At 33.1% G+C, this 18,115-nt stretch overlaps 1 protein-coding gene across 3 annotated transcripts in view; it reads right to left on the bottom strand.

Moving 5' to 3' along the window:
- Agbl4 (ATP/GTP binding protein-like 4) overlaps positions 1-18,115 on the bottom strand; it is a 1,347,784-nt gene that overhangs the window by 697,384 nt on the left and 632,285 nt on the right. The gene's annotated exons all lie outside the window — the stretch shown is intronic.

Here is an 18,115-nt window from a genome sequence, read left to right as displayed (position 1 = left end):
AATCTGGAGATGTGTGTTCTCTACTGCAACCCCTTTGTAATCTTCTACTATGGGTCAGGAAGACTGGACTTAATCAAATTTCAACATGAATTTATAGATCCATAATGGTTGAGTAAATTTCTTCCCCTTTCTGGATCTTACCCTTAAAATGTGGCGTAAGATGTTCTAGATGATTGAAGCCTTTCCAAGAGAATACTATATAAAAAACGATCAGACCCTTTTAGTAAAATTGTCATGAAAGGACGAGAAATTGTGAAAGAAAAGAAAACTGAGACTGAAAGATGCAGAAGGTAACTGAAATACTCCAAAGGGAAAATGAGACTAAACTGAGTTCGCCAAAATAGTTAAATAAAGGGAACAATTTTAAGAGAGTACTGTGAATGTGTCTTTCGAACCAGATGCAGTGAAGATACAGAAACATCAAAAGTCATTTATTATTTCATTCAACAATATTTTATTGTCAAGTGTGAGAAATTTTATACATTTTAAAAATAATCTTAAAAATTCTCCTATAAATAGAAAAATAGTATATTAACAACTCCAGTTTGCACATGTGGAAACTGAGTCTCAAAAAGGTTACCTAAATGGCTCAATGTTGTGAATTGATAAATGACAGATTTGATATTTCCATCAAAGGGATAAAAAGATGAGATATGCACAATTTTTATCCTTGAGTTGTACCAAGGTTTCAAAATTCTATAATTTTAACCACATCTATTTTGCTCCTAAGTAAGGGCATAAAATAAATATAATAGCAAATGTTTACCCTTTGTATTTTTGTCTTCTTAAAAAGAGAAAAATCAAAGCCATTTTATCTTGCTTTCTATTTGGAATGATAAAAAAATTCTTTGTTCATGAAATAAACTCTTAGGAATAACTCGTATGTTCTTTTCTCCACAGAGATGTAGCCATTGACCCAACTCCAGGCATTTCAGTTTCAGACCTCCTTTGTGTCATTAAATTAAATCATCAAGAATGTCCTAGGCTGTTCCATTATTAATAACCTAGGCCTGCCAGTTGTCAGTTCAATTATTTCTCCCAAGGTCTTGGCTACTGTCTGATTTTAAAAAATCAATATCAAGGGGACAAATGGCCTTTGAACCTAACAAGGCATAATCCTCTCTCTCCTTCTGAGATTCTAGGTGTCAGATCCATTTACTGTAAACCTGGAGGCCATACTGTACTTTATGGATGTAAATTATTGATAAATACAGGAAGGAAGCTGATAAAGAAATGAATTACATATGTGAAGCTGAAGTAAAGAAATGGGATATAAAGTAAAAACTTTATTGATTATTAATATCCTACTGTGTGCCTAGAAAATTTCTCAGGTATTTTAAGTGGCTGTATAATTTAAGTGCTTCATTCATAAAGTTATTTATTATATAAAAAATTTAGACAATGAGGAAATTGAAGCTAATAAAGGCTAACTGGATTGCTTTACCAAAATCCCCAAACTGTTAACCAGTACTTAAATCATAGATGTTCTTATCACAAAGATCATACTTTCTTTATGACATTATGGTACATGCACAAAGTATGTACTATCTCTTAATAGTCTCCTTTGATGCTCTTTTGTGTTCTAGCCATTTAACAAGGCAGAATGGGTGGGGAGAATCAAAAGTATTTGGAAGTAGACAGTATAACAAATCCCATCTTGTCACATTTTACACTTAATAATCAATTATTTACACAAAATGCACCACAAGAAACTGCATATTCAGGTAATGGCATTAAAAACAAATACAGTAACAACGAATAATTTCTGAGCACTTACTAGGTACCAAAATTCTGAGTTAAGTACTTCTTTCATTGCAGAATTTTGTTTATTACAAAAACATGATTGGAGATTAGAATCACCCGGACAGCTTTTCAAACCTGCAGATGCTTGGACCTCTACTCTAGAGATTCTGATATGTGACAGTTTAGCTAATTTTCAGGATGTATACACACACAACTTTTTGAGGTACAAACTCCTCTTCTTATTTCCAGCTGAAATAAGAGATATTGAAATTAAGTAAACTAAAATCATACACAAATAAATAGCAGAAGTAGGGGCTGGGGATTTAGCTCAGCGGCAAAAGCGCCTGCCTGGCAAGCGCAAGGTCGTGAGTTCGGTTCCCGGTACCGGAGAAAAACCAAAAAAAAAATAAATAAATAAATAAAAAAAATAAATAGCAGAAGTAAAATTTGAAACAAATGGCTCACTGAAGAAAATAAGAGCATAGAATTTCTAACCAGATACACCTGGGGGAGAAACCAAGTTCCAACAATTGAGATAAGGGAAAAGAGAAAAGAAAGGGAAAAGAAAAGAAAGAAAGGAAAAAAATATGTATATGTATATATATATATATATATATATATATACACACACACATATATAAATAGAACAGCTAACATAGTTGTACTACTGATTTTTATTGCTATATTGAAAGGAACAGTTAATGTTTAATTGTTTGATCAATCTTACATGTCTATATTTGTTTATCTGAGCAACCATTTTGAAGATATCAATATGTAATACAACAACCATTGTTAATTTCCTATCACCTTGTCTGAAATTCTGTATTGCTTGTATTGTTTTGTGTTATTTTGTAAAATTATGTGTGTTTGTTAATATGTTTTCATTCTTTTATCTTTAAAATAAAAAAAAAAGAAATCAAGTACCCACAAGCTCTATAAACTTGTGCAAAGCATTTTCTTTTTTGGACACTTGTTGTTTACATCCAAAACAGGGATGGCAACAGTATCCTAACAAAATTGTTATGAGAATCTGTCAGATTATATAAGTATATCACCTGGAAAATTGCACCTAGCTCAGAATAGGTACTCGGTATATATTGAGCCTATTCTCATCTTCAATAAAACTAGATATAAATTTAAATATTAAGCCCAGAATTCTTGCTTCAGCATTATGGTACCCTAGATCAAAGCTTTGTGAACAGTGACTGGTGACACACTGATAGGCCAAGAGTGTGTTATACCCCCAGCACAGTCCTGTGCAAAGGCTGAAACATTGCCTGTTCTGACCAAGAAGCTGACAATGTTTCTCAGGACTGTAAGTTCCATTCCACGTGTTGGCCAAGGAATGGTGGAACGTATATAAGGCTATAGCGAGGAGTCTGTATGTAGGGCCAGGCATTGGCCTGACTCTCTCTTACCATATATCTATTACTTTTGCTCAATGATGAGTATATTGCCCATTTGATCTTGTTAAGGTAATCATACAGACTGTTTTAATATGCATGGACATTTTGCACACTAGAACTTCATTGTTATTTTAATATATTCTATTGTTTTAAAATATTTTCCTAAACATTTGATTAAATTTGAAAGTCATTTAGGTTTCACAAGAAATTTCAATATTGTAATTGCAGCTGAAAGGAAAGATAGCTGTTAGATGTTTTAAATATAATTTTGTATTGCTCAAATATTTCAGAGTTTTGAATTTTATCACTTTCTTGTATGAACATTTCTCACTGATGGTGACAATAATGGCTTTGAAGTGATTATCACTGAAAGTCTTGATCAGGAACTGCATGTATCCATTTCAAATAAAATCTCATATAAAAATGATCACAGAAATAAACTCCAGGGCCTCATAATTTGAAAGATTAAAAAAATTAAAAATAAATCTAGCACTTGATATCCTTTGGACTCACTTCATGATTTTTAAAGAATTATGGGTTATTGTTTTTCACTGAACCTTATATGCTCATCTTCCAAATATCCTCCTATTTACCTCAACATTCTATGTAACTATGATTATCTTTATGTGCAAAACTATCCCCTTATTTGTGTGCTTAGGTGTAGGGAATATCATACAGATGCTATACACACAATATGGTATTAATGAATTTTGATCTAGAAAGAAGTCACTCACTAATAGTAGGAGATAACTAAGAAACATACATATCAATTCTTGGATTTAAGATGCAAGAATAATTTTTTCAACATGCAGCAGACTATTTTTGGGTTTGCACTTGAATTTACAATACTATCTTGGTATAAGAACCCAAGCCAGATAATTAAAATAAATTTAGCAAGAGAGAATACTGCTTTGAATGTGCACATCTTTAGCTCAGGTACACAGATTTTCATAAATAAAATCACTAGACATTAAACTTTCACACAAATTTACAAAACAGTTGATGAAATAATCTACAACAAGAGTGAAAATCAATCAGAAAAAATCAATCAAAATCAAAACAGTAAAAGCTGAGTTATTCCATAAAGAACTTCAGGTCATAAAACTATCTGGTAAATTATGTTTTTAAATGGCTAATAGTTTATAAGACTTTTACAAGCAGAACACAACAAACCACTATCCTAAAAAAGAAAATTAGAATTTAAAAAATTGAGTAAGGTTAAAATCAGAATAGATGCTACTAAAAGGAGAATTAGTAAACTAAAAAGAAAGATATGAAGAAATATACAGAAATGAGCACAGGGAACTAGTAAGATAGAAAATATGACAAAGAGATACAAAAAGGAAAGATTTCATTAAAAATTATTTAAAGGCAGACAAGAGAAATTGGGGAAGGCAAAAATCTAAAATGAAAAAAGCTAAATATAGTCCCAGAATTCATGAAAGACACTAATATTAAGATTCAGTTCAAAACAAGATTTTATAAAAATGTAGATGCATTAGACTAAAACTGCAAAACACCAGAAATGGAGAATGTTTTCAAAGCAAGCCAGAGAAAATATAAGTAACCTACAAAAATGTAGAAATTACACTTAGCCCACTCAATATTAGCAACATGAGCCCAAAACAACTGAATAACTATCATCCACTAGAAGGGTAAAAAACTTTGGAGACAACAAAACCTAAATAGTGTAGAAGTTTCAGACTCTCACCGATGGAGCTACTAAAGGGTAAATGTCATAGGAAGACTGAGCTGGAACACAAGGGGTAAAAATGGCAAGAAGCAAGACTGAAAAAAAAATAGAGAAATCTAGAGAACTGATTACATAAAAACTATAGCAGTGATAAATTTGAGGAAGGTTAAAAAGTTTGCACAAAAATAGAAATTTTCAACTATCGGTCAACAATAGCAGATATATTTGGGACTGAGGTGAAATAGAGGGAGATGAGGCCAGTATAAAAAATATTGTGGGCTATTGTACGCTTCTAAAGATGAATAAGGATGTTAACTGAATTTAGACATGATTCTGACAAGTAATTACACAACAGTTCAAGAATACTCACCACAATAACAGGAACAGTGTGAATTTCAAATAAGGAGAAAAATAAAGAAACATGGTCAATACAACAGACGATTGTATTGATATGATAAGAAAGCAAAGAGAAATAGAAAGCACCATATGTGGAGTAGCACCGTATCACTACTATATGACAGTAGTAATAATTCCAAATATCAGTAATCACCGAACATTCAAATTAGCTAATTTACCTATTGAAAAACTTTTCCTAAACTGATTAAGGAGAAAAGAAATCATGTTTACCACATTCACCACAGATTCCCCTAAAACATTAAATACCGAAAACTTGAAAGCAAAAGGTTAAAAAAGATACAACATCAAAATACCAAAGGAAATCTATTTCAGCTCTAATGATACCAGACAAAAATATATATTGAACCAAAAAGCAAAATTAAAGATAAAGGTCCATGTAAAAATATATATTCTCCAAGAATATATAAATTTCAAATATGAATACATGGCAAAATCATAAATATAAATATAAATATATATATATATATATGGTAAGAACATAAAATACATAAGATAAAAATGGATAGTATCACAAGTGAAAACTAATTTATAATTATTAATAATAATAATTGATAGATCTGACAATAAAATATTCAGAAGCATATAGAAGAGTTGAATCTTTCAATTGGTAAGCTCAATCAAAGGCTACTTAACTAAAATCTCACAATTCTGTCTATACATCCACAACTAGGGAATGAACTTTTCTCAAGTAAGTAAGGGATGCTTAAAAAAAATTGGGCATGAACTTCACCAAAAAATCAATATTAGCAAGAAACAATAGCATCCCAATCACATCTTCTATTAAGTTAACAAATGATAACAAAAAGTTAAAAATAAACAATCTTATTATTCATGTATCAAAGGTGAAAGAATGATGGAAATTAAAAAGTATTTAGAATTGAATGATCAATTCAGCACTACATATCGGAGCTTGTGGCATGCAGCAAAAGCGAGTCAAAGAGAGATTGAATTTTAATCTTGTGTGCAGAAGTTAGAAAAAGAAAAGGTTAAAAAAAGAATGTGCTAGGTACTCAACTTACAAAGTTAAGAAACAAAGAAGTAATGATTAATACTACAGAAGCCTAAAAATGTGAAACACTAGAAGTACTGGTACTTCTGAAGATGGGGTTCCAATCAAGGTTTGATCAAGTGTCATTGTTGAAAGAAATTAATCCCCAAATTCTTTCTCTCAAACCCAGCACCCAAAAGCCCACCTTACTCTATCATGACCAGAGTCAGAGGATCATGTTCTAGAGAATTTGAAGCATAGATGCTCTGGATTCAGAGACGTCAAGTGCAGTTGAGGACAGGTGTCAGGTACTTAAAGAAAACAAGTAGTCAAGTTTATCCTCCATAGTCAGAAAGTTAGAGAATTCTTGGAGACAACCAACTCCTAGGCAAAAACAATATTTACAAATATAGATATGAGATAGTACTCCAGGGAAATGGATGATTCTCTATTGGAACATGAAAATGGCTAATCCACACAAAGGATTTAGAACTTACATTTTAAATTTTAAAGCCAACTTATTAATGATGAAAGTATGCAACAGAGCCAGAGGCCTAGGTATACAAAGTGAATATACAAGAATTGAGGAAAAAGGCAATTTGCTTTAGGTGCATTGAAAACTAACTTAATAGAAAAAGAACTAATTATCAGAAGGCAGAAGGCATATTAGGGTGGTTGTAGAAGAAAAAGGAAGTTAATTATATATTATAAGTGTCATCAGTATTAGTATTCATTTATTCATAAAAAGAATATTCTTGGTGTTAATCTAAGCAAAACAGTGATATAAATATATAGAGAGTATATAAGGAAAAGTGCCTTATTTGGTAGCAAAAGTGTTAAGAAATGAATTCATCTTCTCTAGTTAAAAAGACAATAAATGAAAGCTAAATCTAAACTGAACAAGTAGTAGCACAGAAATTTTAATTAGAGATATAGAAATAATATAAGAAACAGTGAAGGAAATGTCAATGACTGTCTCTAGGACAAGGGCCAAATCCTGACTGTTGCTTGTTTTGCGAAAGTAATGCTCATGCATTAGGTGGTGTCTCTGGCTGGCTTTTCAACCCTAAAGAGGAGCTGAGCAGTCTTGGTAAAGATATGACAGTCCAAAAACCTTAATTATTTACAATCTTAATTCTTTACAGAAAAAGCCCACAGATCCTTTCTTCTGGAAGCTGGAATCAAAAGGGAGGCCATAGATGAAGTACCATTTTGCAGAGACATTTGTATAACTTTTTAATGTATGTACATATATCTGCATTATAAATATTTAAATTAAAGAAAGAAAAGAATAGAAAAGAAAAAGACAGAAATTTATTCAACTCATTTTATGAGGCTCTTATAGCCTTGAAGCAAAAACAGGCAAGAACAATAGGAGGATAAGAAAATTATTTGAAAAGAACTGATTGAAAATTTTATTATCAGTTCAAATCCATGAGTTAACTTACACAGAGACAAAGGTAGCATACCACATGATACATGATATAACCTAGGAATGGAAAGATGATTCAGTGTTAAACAGTTATCAATATAAATCACCATATTGACAGAACAAGTCAGAAATACTTATTAAAAATATGTCCAGTAAAAGCACCTGATATATTTATACTCACTCACATCTTTTAAAGCTCTTCATAAATTAGAAATCAATCTTCCTTTACTTATAATATTTATTGAAAAGTTATAACAATCAATGATAAAATGGTGAAATGTTAGAAATAGTCATTTTAAAGTCAGGAAACAAGGATGTCACCACTAGTGCTTCTATTAAACATTATACAGAAAGTGCTAGTGCAGTAAGATAAAGAAAAGAAATATTAGAAGTTAAATGAAGATTTGAAGTTTACTATTCACAGTGATATGATTGCATATATGTAAAATATATGAGAAGGCTGAAGAAAAATTTTACAATCAAAAGAGAATACAGGATAGTTAGTAGATTCAAGAACAACATATAAATTGCAGCAACAAATCCATAATGTTAAAAGTACTAAAAGGCTGCAATTTTTTCAAATCAGAAATAAAAAGGGAACAGAAGTACAAGATTCAAAGATAAAATGTAATAAAAAGATGTTGCAATGAATTTGAAGAAATGGAGAAGGAAAACAACTTTCAAAACATACTTTATTAAAACTTGGAGAAGATATACAAAATCTGAACAAATCTACTCTATAAATCTATAAAATTTAGTACATTACTAAAATTTTCTCATATAGAAAATAACAATCCCAGATAGTTTCATTAATGAATTCTTCAAATTATATAAAAAAATACAAATCTTACATAAACTATTATAGGTAACTGAAAATTAGGAAGTATCTTCCTATTTATTTTATGCAACCAATATAACCTTGGTAGTGAAATCTGAAGAGGTGACAAGAAAAGAATTACTAGTCAATCTCTTTTGTAATATCTAAAACGTAGCAAATTACATCTACTGGGGGAAGAGGGAAGAAAAATCCTGACTAATTTGAATTCTTTGTGGGAATCAAGATTGTTTTAAGTTCTAAAATTAATTGCAACCTTCCATATATATAGATAAAAGGAAGTTAGCCCAAAAGGTGAAAGAATTATTTAAGAAAATGTAACACTCTTTAATTATAATCAACTATTAAAAAACTGATTAAGGAAAATACCTTAATCTGATAAGGAATATCTATCAGAAGAAAAAAATGTAAGAGGAAAATAACAGCAACATCATAATTAATCATGAAAACTTTAATTTTTTTATACTACATTTGTGAACAATGTAAGAATGCCCACTAGTACCACTGCCATTCCTATTTATCTTTTACTGGAAGTTGTAGCCAATTCCACAAGATAATAAAGGTAAACACAAGGAAAAAGTGTGGAAAGAAAGAAATAGAAATGCTATTGCATACAGAACCACAATAATTATGTATATAGAACACTCCAAGAGAATCTACAAACTATTAGAATTTGTTGACTCAAAGCCAATTTTTAAAACCTATGTATGTGAAATCCAAAGTGCAAGACCTCTAAGTGATGCCATACATATAGTCTTTTGACCCAGAGTTAACAGAAGTTGAAAACCAGGCCAAAATTATGACAGCACAGGCAGAGTTTTAACTCCAAAGAAGAGACAAGGGGAAGGTTCTTCTTCCTGAGGAGAAGAGCCAAAGAAAGCATAGTAGTGATGAAGATCAGGCTGGCCAGTTATCAAAAGAAAAGCACAAACTTTTATCAGGTTGCTGGGATGTGGAGTGGGCTGGGTTCTGACAAAGTTTTCATTGGATCCCGAGTAAGGAATTATGAAGCCTGTTGTTCATATAAACCTACAGGTTGCCACCAAAAAGTGCTTCTAAGAATGTCAAATAATCCTGGGCCTGATATATCAAAAGCATGATTACTTAGAGTATAGGTAATCACTATGAGAAAAAGGAATCCTTATTTACTACAGCTAACAAAGTTTGTTAATCAGCTGCACCTGTGTCCTGTTACTCAAAATTGTCAAAATCTTCACATAGATACTGCAGTCTGACAGAGATAATAAAGAAATGGCTTACATAATTTCACATTAGAAGATTCCTTTCCTTTACTCAAAATTTGTGCAAAGGCAGCCAAAAGAGGTAGAAGGGGAATGGAGCAAAACATTCTCATCAAAGGAAGTTTAGCATATCAAACAAAGGCATTAGAAAAATGACAGACAAAAAATAAGATCTTTCAGGGAGACACTTTTTCTCCCTACTCAGCACAAATGTCTACCAACAGACAGACACCCCCAAAATGCTTTTCTTTTCCTCAATCTGACACCATTTCCTGCAGAATTTTGTTCTAATATTTCATTGAAACTCAAGAAATATTAATTTAATCATCTCATTCAATAAATGGTTATGGGATTTCTACTCTGGTATTGCTCAACTGAAGATTTGGATAAGAATGGGCCCTTTGCCCTGAAGAGAAGATAAATATTTAAACACACACACACACACACACACACACACACACACACACACAAATGCTGACATACAATTTCTAACCACTGTCCAGAACAAGAAAAATATGCTTGATATTCCACTCAGAAGGAGCAATAAGAATAAAAGCTTTGTGATTTGTGGAACTACTAGTTATTGTGGCTAGAACAATTAATTGTATATATTTTCCTAAGAAAAGATAGCCTGTATAGGGTAAGTAATGAGATAATGGCATTAAAAGATGTATGAGTTTTAGTAAAAAGTTTAACCTTTATTGAAAGCAATATGAAGGAACTATTGAAGGATTTTAACTGTAGCTGGAAAAGATTCAAGGGTATGTTTTGGAAAACTACATCTAAGACTGCATTGAAAAGAGTAATCACATCTTCCTGAATGGGTAAGAGAATGTTTCCTTTGGGACAGCTCTTAAAAGATGAAGGTGCAGTTCTGAGTCAAGTCACTTTGGATTTAGCACTATAATGCATGTGTCCTCCTAGCTGTTGCTGTTTGGTCTAGAAACTGAGATCAGGGCAAACTCCTTCATGTTTTTTCTAACTCCAAGTTGTTATTTACAGGGGTCAGAAGGCATACTTGAAATAATATGAAAAAACCAAATATAGTCAAAATGGTCATACATCCAAAACTAATATACAGATTTAATGCAATCCCAGTCAAAATACCAACAGCATTCCTCACAGAACTAGAGAAAAAAATATGAACCAGAAGAGACTCAGAATAGCAAAAGCAATCCTGGGCAACAAGAGCAAAAACAGGAGGCATCATAATTCCTTACTTCAAGTTACATTACAAAGCAACAGTGATAAAAACAGCATGGTACTGGCACACAAAAAACCAGACATATAGATCAATGGAACAGAACAGAGGGTACAGAAACAACAAACAGACATATAGATCAATGGAACAGAACAGAGGGCACATTCAGCTATTTGTTCCTTTACAAAGTGGCCAAAAATATACATTGGAGGAAGATAACTTACTTAACAAGTGGTTCTAGGAAAACTGGCTATCTATATATTCATAAGAGTGAAGCTGGACCCATGTCTGTCACCACATACTAAGTTAAAATCAAAATGAATCAAAGATCTAAACACTAAAACAGAAATGAGGGACCTAGTGGAAGATAAAATAGGTAAAATGCTTGAAGTCATACATATAGGTGAAGCCTTATCTTTTATTTTCCTCTTCAGTGGGACACAATACCCAACACTCACAAATAAAAGAAAAGGCTCTCTTTAGCTCAAAGTTTCTAAGGGTTTTAGTCCATAGTCCAGGCATGATAGCAGAGGAGCACAGCAGAGGAATAGCTCCTTACATCATGGTGCCCAGGAAGCAGAGACTGAGAAGGGGAAATGAGAGGGAGATGTGCCCTTCAAGGCCATGCCCCCAAGGTCCAACCTCTTTCAACCAGGCTCTACTTCTCAGCACCACATTTATCTGTAAACTTATCAGTATACTAATCTACTGAAGATTATCTTATCCCCATGACCCAAATCAAAAGCTTCACCTATAAGTCTGTGAGGCTCTGGGGGAATATCTGGATATAAACCATAACACTTAGTGATAGTCATTCTCTTACAAATATGTAAAAATCACATGTGTTAGATAAAAAATTGTTCAAAATTCTGCTTAACTTGTGCTTATATTCTTTGTACTATGATTGCACTGCTCTCCACATCCAAAAGTAAACACCTTGAATTTGAGCTGAGCTAATGATTGGCTCTGCCCTATATAAATTGATGGATGTGATAGTAAAGCAATGCTGAATGAAGAGTTAAGAAGCCTTGTGAAGTATCATGTTCTCTTGTGCCATCTGCCAACCAATATTTGATCAAACACAGAACAGACTGACAAAGGATGAAAGACTATATTGAAGAAAGACCAGTTGTTCCAGCTGAAGCCATCCTAGCCAGCTAGTTTATAGCTAGATGACTTGCAAATACGAGGGAACTCACACAAGATCAGCAAACTATCTAGATGATCCAATGCTGATTACCCATTCAAAAGAAACATCCAGTTGACCCATGGGTTGATGAACATGAATAAATGTTTTTTGTCTTATACCACTGAATTTGGGGATGCTTTGTTATTCATCAATAGCCTAATGACAAAATATTTAATGTTTCTTCAATCAAACTATGTAAAAAACAAAAAAGACAATAAATTGAAGAGAAAGAAAATGAAATAAATAAAATATCATATTCTTCCCATTATACATTTTTTTGTTTGTTTGTTTTTTTGTTTTTTTTTTTTTTTTGGTTTTTCTCCGGTACTGGGAACCGAACTCATGACCTTGCGCTTGCCAGGCAGGCGCTTTTGCCACTGAGCTAAATCCCCAGCCCCTTTCCCATTATATTTTATAGCTCCATAATTTGGTATTAAGCCAACCCATATGATTTTTTTCACTATATAATACTTTTTAGCAAAATTATTTTATTAAAATTTTAAGAATAAGGGTATTCTTTCTTAAATATTGTCAACTTGTTTTTAAAATTCCATTTGAACCTCATAATACTAAAATGTTTTATTTTCAATTTTAGTGCTCTAAATATTATTTTCATATCTTTGGCAATAGGGAATAGATTAGTTCCTGACCCTAAGAATTTTGCACCATGGCTATGTTACAAGAATTATTAATATATTTCTCTTGACTTCTCTATAACATGGGAAGTTTGGACAAGATTATAGTCTCAGTAGAACCATAAAATAAAAATAAAAATACTTTGCTGGTTGAAACATTTAAATCTTCAGCTAGACAGCAAAAGCAAATGCTCTTCTGAGAGTTCTCTCAGCTACAATGTATAGTTTAGTTTATTAAATACAAATCCAGGGCATTTTTCCTGCAAAATGTTGCTTAACTATCACAATGTTTTGAGGAAGATATTGATATTCCCATTTTACTCATGAGGAATCCAAAGTACTAACAGAAATAAGTAGAACTGTCCAAGGGCACAATGCTGACAAGTGGTAGAATTGAGGTCCAAGCTTAGGTTTATCTCATTTTAAAACTAGAGCAATTTCATTATAAAACATATCATGTGTTTCTTAGGAGTTATTGATAAGATGGAGGCCTAGCTTCATTCTTTAGCCAATCAAAGTTAAGACTAGACCTATATTTTATTTTGTGACTGGGATGAAGGGTTAGAGTAAGATAAACATTAACCTGTAATTGGTTTTAAGATTCAATCTGTCTAAGGAAAGAATCAGTCACTTCAGAATTATAGGATAGTCCAATAAATAATTCAAAATATTTTACAATTTACAGTAGAAGTATGATGTGAAAAGCGACTACAACATTGTTCTCATTGTACTTACACCGTTATCTTTATTGGTTTGGCTCATTTATTTTCATCACTAATCCAAAGCTTGGGTTGAGTTTTTATACATTCTGAGTTATTAGAATCATGGACTATAGTGGTTTTGCAAACCTAAGAATTGAAATAGATCAATTTTAAAAGAAAAAGTATGAGTATCTTGCAGATTACAAACAGCAGATAAAATATTTTCTTATTAAAAGCTGCTCTCTCCTGTGAATTTCAGAGAATACTAAGATCTTTTTGTTTAAAGATAATCACATATTTCTCAGTGTAGCTCAGTAAGGCTTTATCTTGGGCATGAATTTTTCATGATTGATTGATTGAAAAGACAAGGTCAAGAGAGAATAATACAAGCTCAGGGACCTGTCTTACAAGGTAGAGTTAAATTACTCCAAGGGAAGAATGACAAAGCCAGGTGGAGCCTTCAAGTCAGCGAGTAAATTGACAATTATAAATCTGTTAAAAGATGAGAAAAATCAATTAGGAAGAGGTTCACATACTGAAAAGCAGTGTTTCCTTTATCACACACAATTTAGTAGGTTCTGGAAACAATAAGATAATGCACTATAAGAAAGTGTCTCTCTTTGGGTGGGGCTTCAAGGCAGTTAGAGTGGGAAGAAAGTTGGACTGAGAAACAGGAGACCCGTCTTTTTTTTCCTGGTTTTACCACTGACTTGTCATTTGACCTTAGAAAGATTATTTCCTATTTTCCCCCTTGTCAAATGGAGACAACTAAATTCCACTCTACCTCTTGTAGAAGGGACCAGGTGATGTCAGTCAAGACACCACAATCAAAAATACTTTCCAGACAATAAAAGTTTAAGAGAATGGGTCCTGCTAGAGAGACCAGAGAACTGGGAGCCAGACAGTTGAGCAGATAAAAGGACTTTGGAAGAAGGAAAAGGTAGAATTCTAGGAAGATAAACTTCAAATGCCGTGTTCACAGGACAGAGTTACACGTTAAGGTCCAGAGAAATGGATTCAGGAGTTTGGACAAAGTAACATAGTTCAGATCAAGAGTAAAATGAAGACTCCAGAGTCTATAGATAGCTAATAGATAAATCTCTTTATTTTTTAAGATATATTTATTAAACACTGACTACCTGACAAAATTTATCTGCCAGGAATACACAGAGAAACAAGATATATAGTTCCTGCCTTTGTAGAGTTTACATTTTAATGGGGAAGACAAACAACAAATTAGTAAATAAACAGATAAATAATGCAATGTCAGATAGAGACATATATTTTGAAGAAAAGAAAATAATAAAGGATAACAGGATTGAATGAGAAGTAGGTTGTTATTTCTTTGGTTTTAAGTCATTAGTATGTTATACACAATGTGTTGAGAAGTGATTAGGCACTTTTATTTTGTATGTCATTTCTAAACCTTAAAAACATTTTCATTGGTAAACATTATTTTTCATTGTATGGATTAGGAAATTAATATACAAAAAATGAAAAATTCAAGTAAACTTTCTATTTTTGTTGCCTTATGAGATGAGACGGACTTTCTTACAAAAATTATTTTGTTCAGATGTAGAGAATAGTGATGCCACATACGCATGAAGAGGGTATAGAAAATTTATTATTCAAGTAATGAGGCTTTTGGCAAGCATAGAACAGTTTTCCAAAGTGAAATGGCTTGAGAGAATAAGGGAGTTTTGCAGATGTTGGAAGATCAGGTTACTGTGAGGATCCTTATGTGCACACAACAGGTCTTACAGGTTTGAACCTCTCTGCCAGACTAAAGGTGGCAAAAGTCCTTTTTTAGAATCTTGTCCTGATAGTGGGAAGAAAGGGAGGTGGATGGGTTTAACAGATTTTGCCAGTCACATTGCAAAGCTGGAGTCAAACTCCTCATTACACTTTCTAAAGATAATACAGGTAGTAGGTAGCAGTAAGATGCTGTGATTATAATTCATATGTATTTGTTCTTATCCTCAGTTTCCTGACACATCTCTCCTTAAATCCTGAAATCTCTAAAGGGATAAATGTCTTTCTGAATGCTTATGAGATGACTAATGGCTGGGGACCCCAGGACGGCCTCCAGATGTAAGACTGGCTGCCTGGGGGAACCAACCTAATGATTAGAGGTACAGAGCTGGAGCTTTCAGTTCTTCCCCACCACCTCCACAGAGGGGAGAGGAACTGAAGGTTGAGTTGATAACCAATGGTCAATAATTTAAACAATCACATATACCTAGTGAAGCCTCCCAAAACACCTAAAAGAATAGAGTTCAGAGATTTCCTGAATTGCTGAAATTGTGGAGATGCTGGGAGGGTGGCCAGTCCGGAGAGGGCATGGAAGCTACATGCTCTTTGCCCCTGTCTTGCCTTGTGTATCTCTTCACTCGATGTTAAATGAATACAGTCATAACAAGAGGAATATGTTTTGAGAAATGCATCACTAGGAAATTTCATTGTTGTGTGAGCATCATAGATTTCACTTATGCAACCCTAGATGGTATAGGTATGTATACACTCAGGCTATGTAGAAAGTTTACTTTTAGATTTTTCACATTTTAAAATTTCTGTTAAAAACTAAGAAGCCCACACATTAGCCCATACTGGGTCAAGATCATCAATATCACTGTCTATCACCTCCACATCTTATCTCACCGAGGATCTTCAGGAGCATAACAGGCATGGAGCTGCCTTCTCGTATGATAGCAATGCTTTCTTCTATGATATTTCCTTGATGGACTCACCTGAGGTTGTTTGTTGTTTTGCAGTTAACAGGGTTTTTTTGTTTGTTTGTTTTTAAGCAAGTAGAAAGGCTATCATAAAACAATGACAAAAGTATAGTATGAATAATACAGAAATCAGTAACATAATTATTTATGATCCTTATCAGGTATTATCCCTGTACATAGTTATAGGTCCTATGGTTTTATATACCTTGTAGTGCAATTGAATTGTTTATACCAGCATCGACACAATAAGTGAGTAATGTACTATGTTACAATAGCACAACAGTTGCCATGTCACTAGATTATAAAAAAAAATTTCAACTCTGTCATAATCTTTTGGGACTACAGTCACATATGCAATCCAGTACTGAACCCAAATGCTATTATGTGGTACATGATTATAAAGTGTTTCCCTGGGTCCTGTGAGCTGCTGTAACAAATTAAACCCAAGGAAGTCATAGTAGACTCACCTAATTCATAAGCAGTTGTTCAGAAGTATAAGTGAAGTATGTGACTGGCATCTGAAGTAGGGGAGTCTTGTGAAATTCTATGCTTGGCCTGTGAAATCTGGAGCTGTCTAAATGTGGATAGTGTCAGGATTGAATTAAATTACAGTATACTCAACTGGTGTCCACTGAAGAAATGTTTGTTATGTAGAGGAAATTCTCCCAACATATTTTGGTGAACAGACATGAAGTAAGTGTTCTGTATTGAAAGTCAGAGGAAAGAAAGCACTTTGATTTTTTTTTTTTCTCTAGCTTTTACAGGGACTCGAGTCTGATTGGGGTTATTCCTAGGTCTATGTTTTATACAGACAGAGAAATTTTGTCATTTCCCTTCAATGAGCTTGAGGAGACTTGACTCAAAAAGAACAGTATGATTAATGTACTATGCAAAAGACACTAGAGATAAAGTAAGACAATGAGAGTCTGCACTGATCCCACTATCTAAAGGCAAGAGGATCGTGATCAAAGCCAGCTTGGGCAACTTAGTGAGATCCTATCTCACAATAAAATTTTAAAAGGGCCTAAAGATGTAGCTCAGTGGCAGAGCACTTGCTTAGTAGGCAGGAGGTCATGGTTCTAATCCCCAGTTCTACAAAAACAAAAAACAAACAAACAAATATAACTTTAAATGTTCTTAAAACATAGTAGAACTAACAAAATATCAATGAACTATCAGACCAAAATTCTTGTGAATGCTAGATGTAGCAGAGAGTATTTGGTGAATCTGATTAATCTGTACTTGGTAAAATAAAGATTAAAGGGATGTCACAGCAACTGTAAATTAAAGAAATAATAACAAATTGAGACTACACTTCTGTGTGCAATGTTCCTTCACATCATTTGCAAAATTCTAAGTTCTTCATATACATGGTAGGATGCTAATAAGCCAAGTACAAAGCAGCATCTATGAATTAAAATGCTAAGTGATGATTTAAGCAGCCTCATGGAACTTCAGAAAGAGTTTGGAGAGCTTGGGACTCACCAAATCAGAAAACTGTGGTAAATATGCCATACTATTTGTTACACCAGGAGCCTAAGTGCTGAGATGAGGACTATCCCCCTGTAATAAGTAGAAGGTAAATATTTACCTGATATTGTATATATAAAAATTCAGTCATTATCATATAAAGATGATCCTTTCAAACACTGCCTGCAGATCAGGAAAAAAAAAGAAAAAGAAAAACACTAGATCCTCTTTTAGAGAAAAGAGCATCATAAAAACCTGTATGTTCTCCAATACAGTCTTTTGCCTCAACTAAGTTTATCAGATATAAAAATAAATTTCTATGAGAGGATAAGTGGAAGAGGAGAGAGAATCAGAAAAAAAAGGGGGAAGAAAGAGGGCATGAACCACAGACACAGATCATGAGGCAAACAAAGACACTGTGGGAGACAACCT

This window comes from Chinchilla lanigera, unplaced genomic scaffold (genome assembly GCF_000276665.1).
Source record: "Chinchilla lanigera isolate Chin_1 unplaced genomic scaffold, ChiLan1.0 scaffold00063, whole genome shotgun sequence".
In the NCBI taxonomy this organism is placed as follows: domain Eukaryota; kingdom Metazoa; phylum Chordata; class Mammalia; order Rodentia; family Chinchillidae; genus Chinchilla; species Chinchilla lanigera.
Note: the sequence above shows the minus strand (reverse complement) of the source record. Positions and strands in the feature narration are given on the sequence as shown.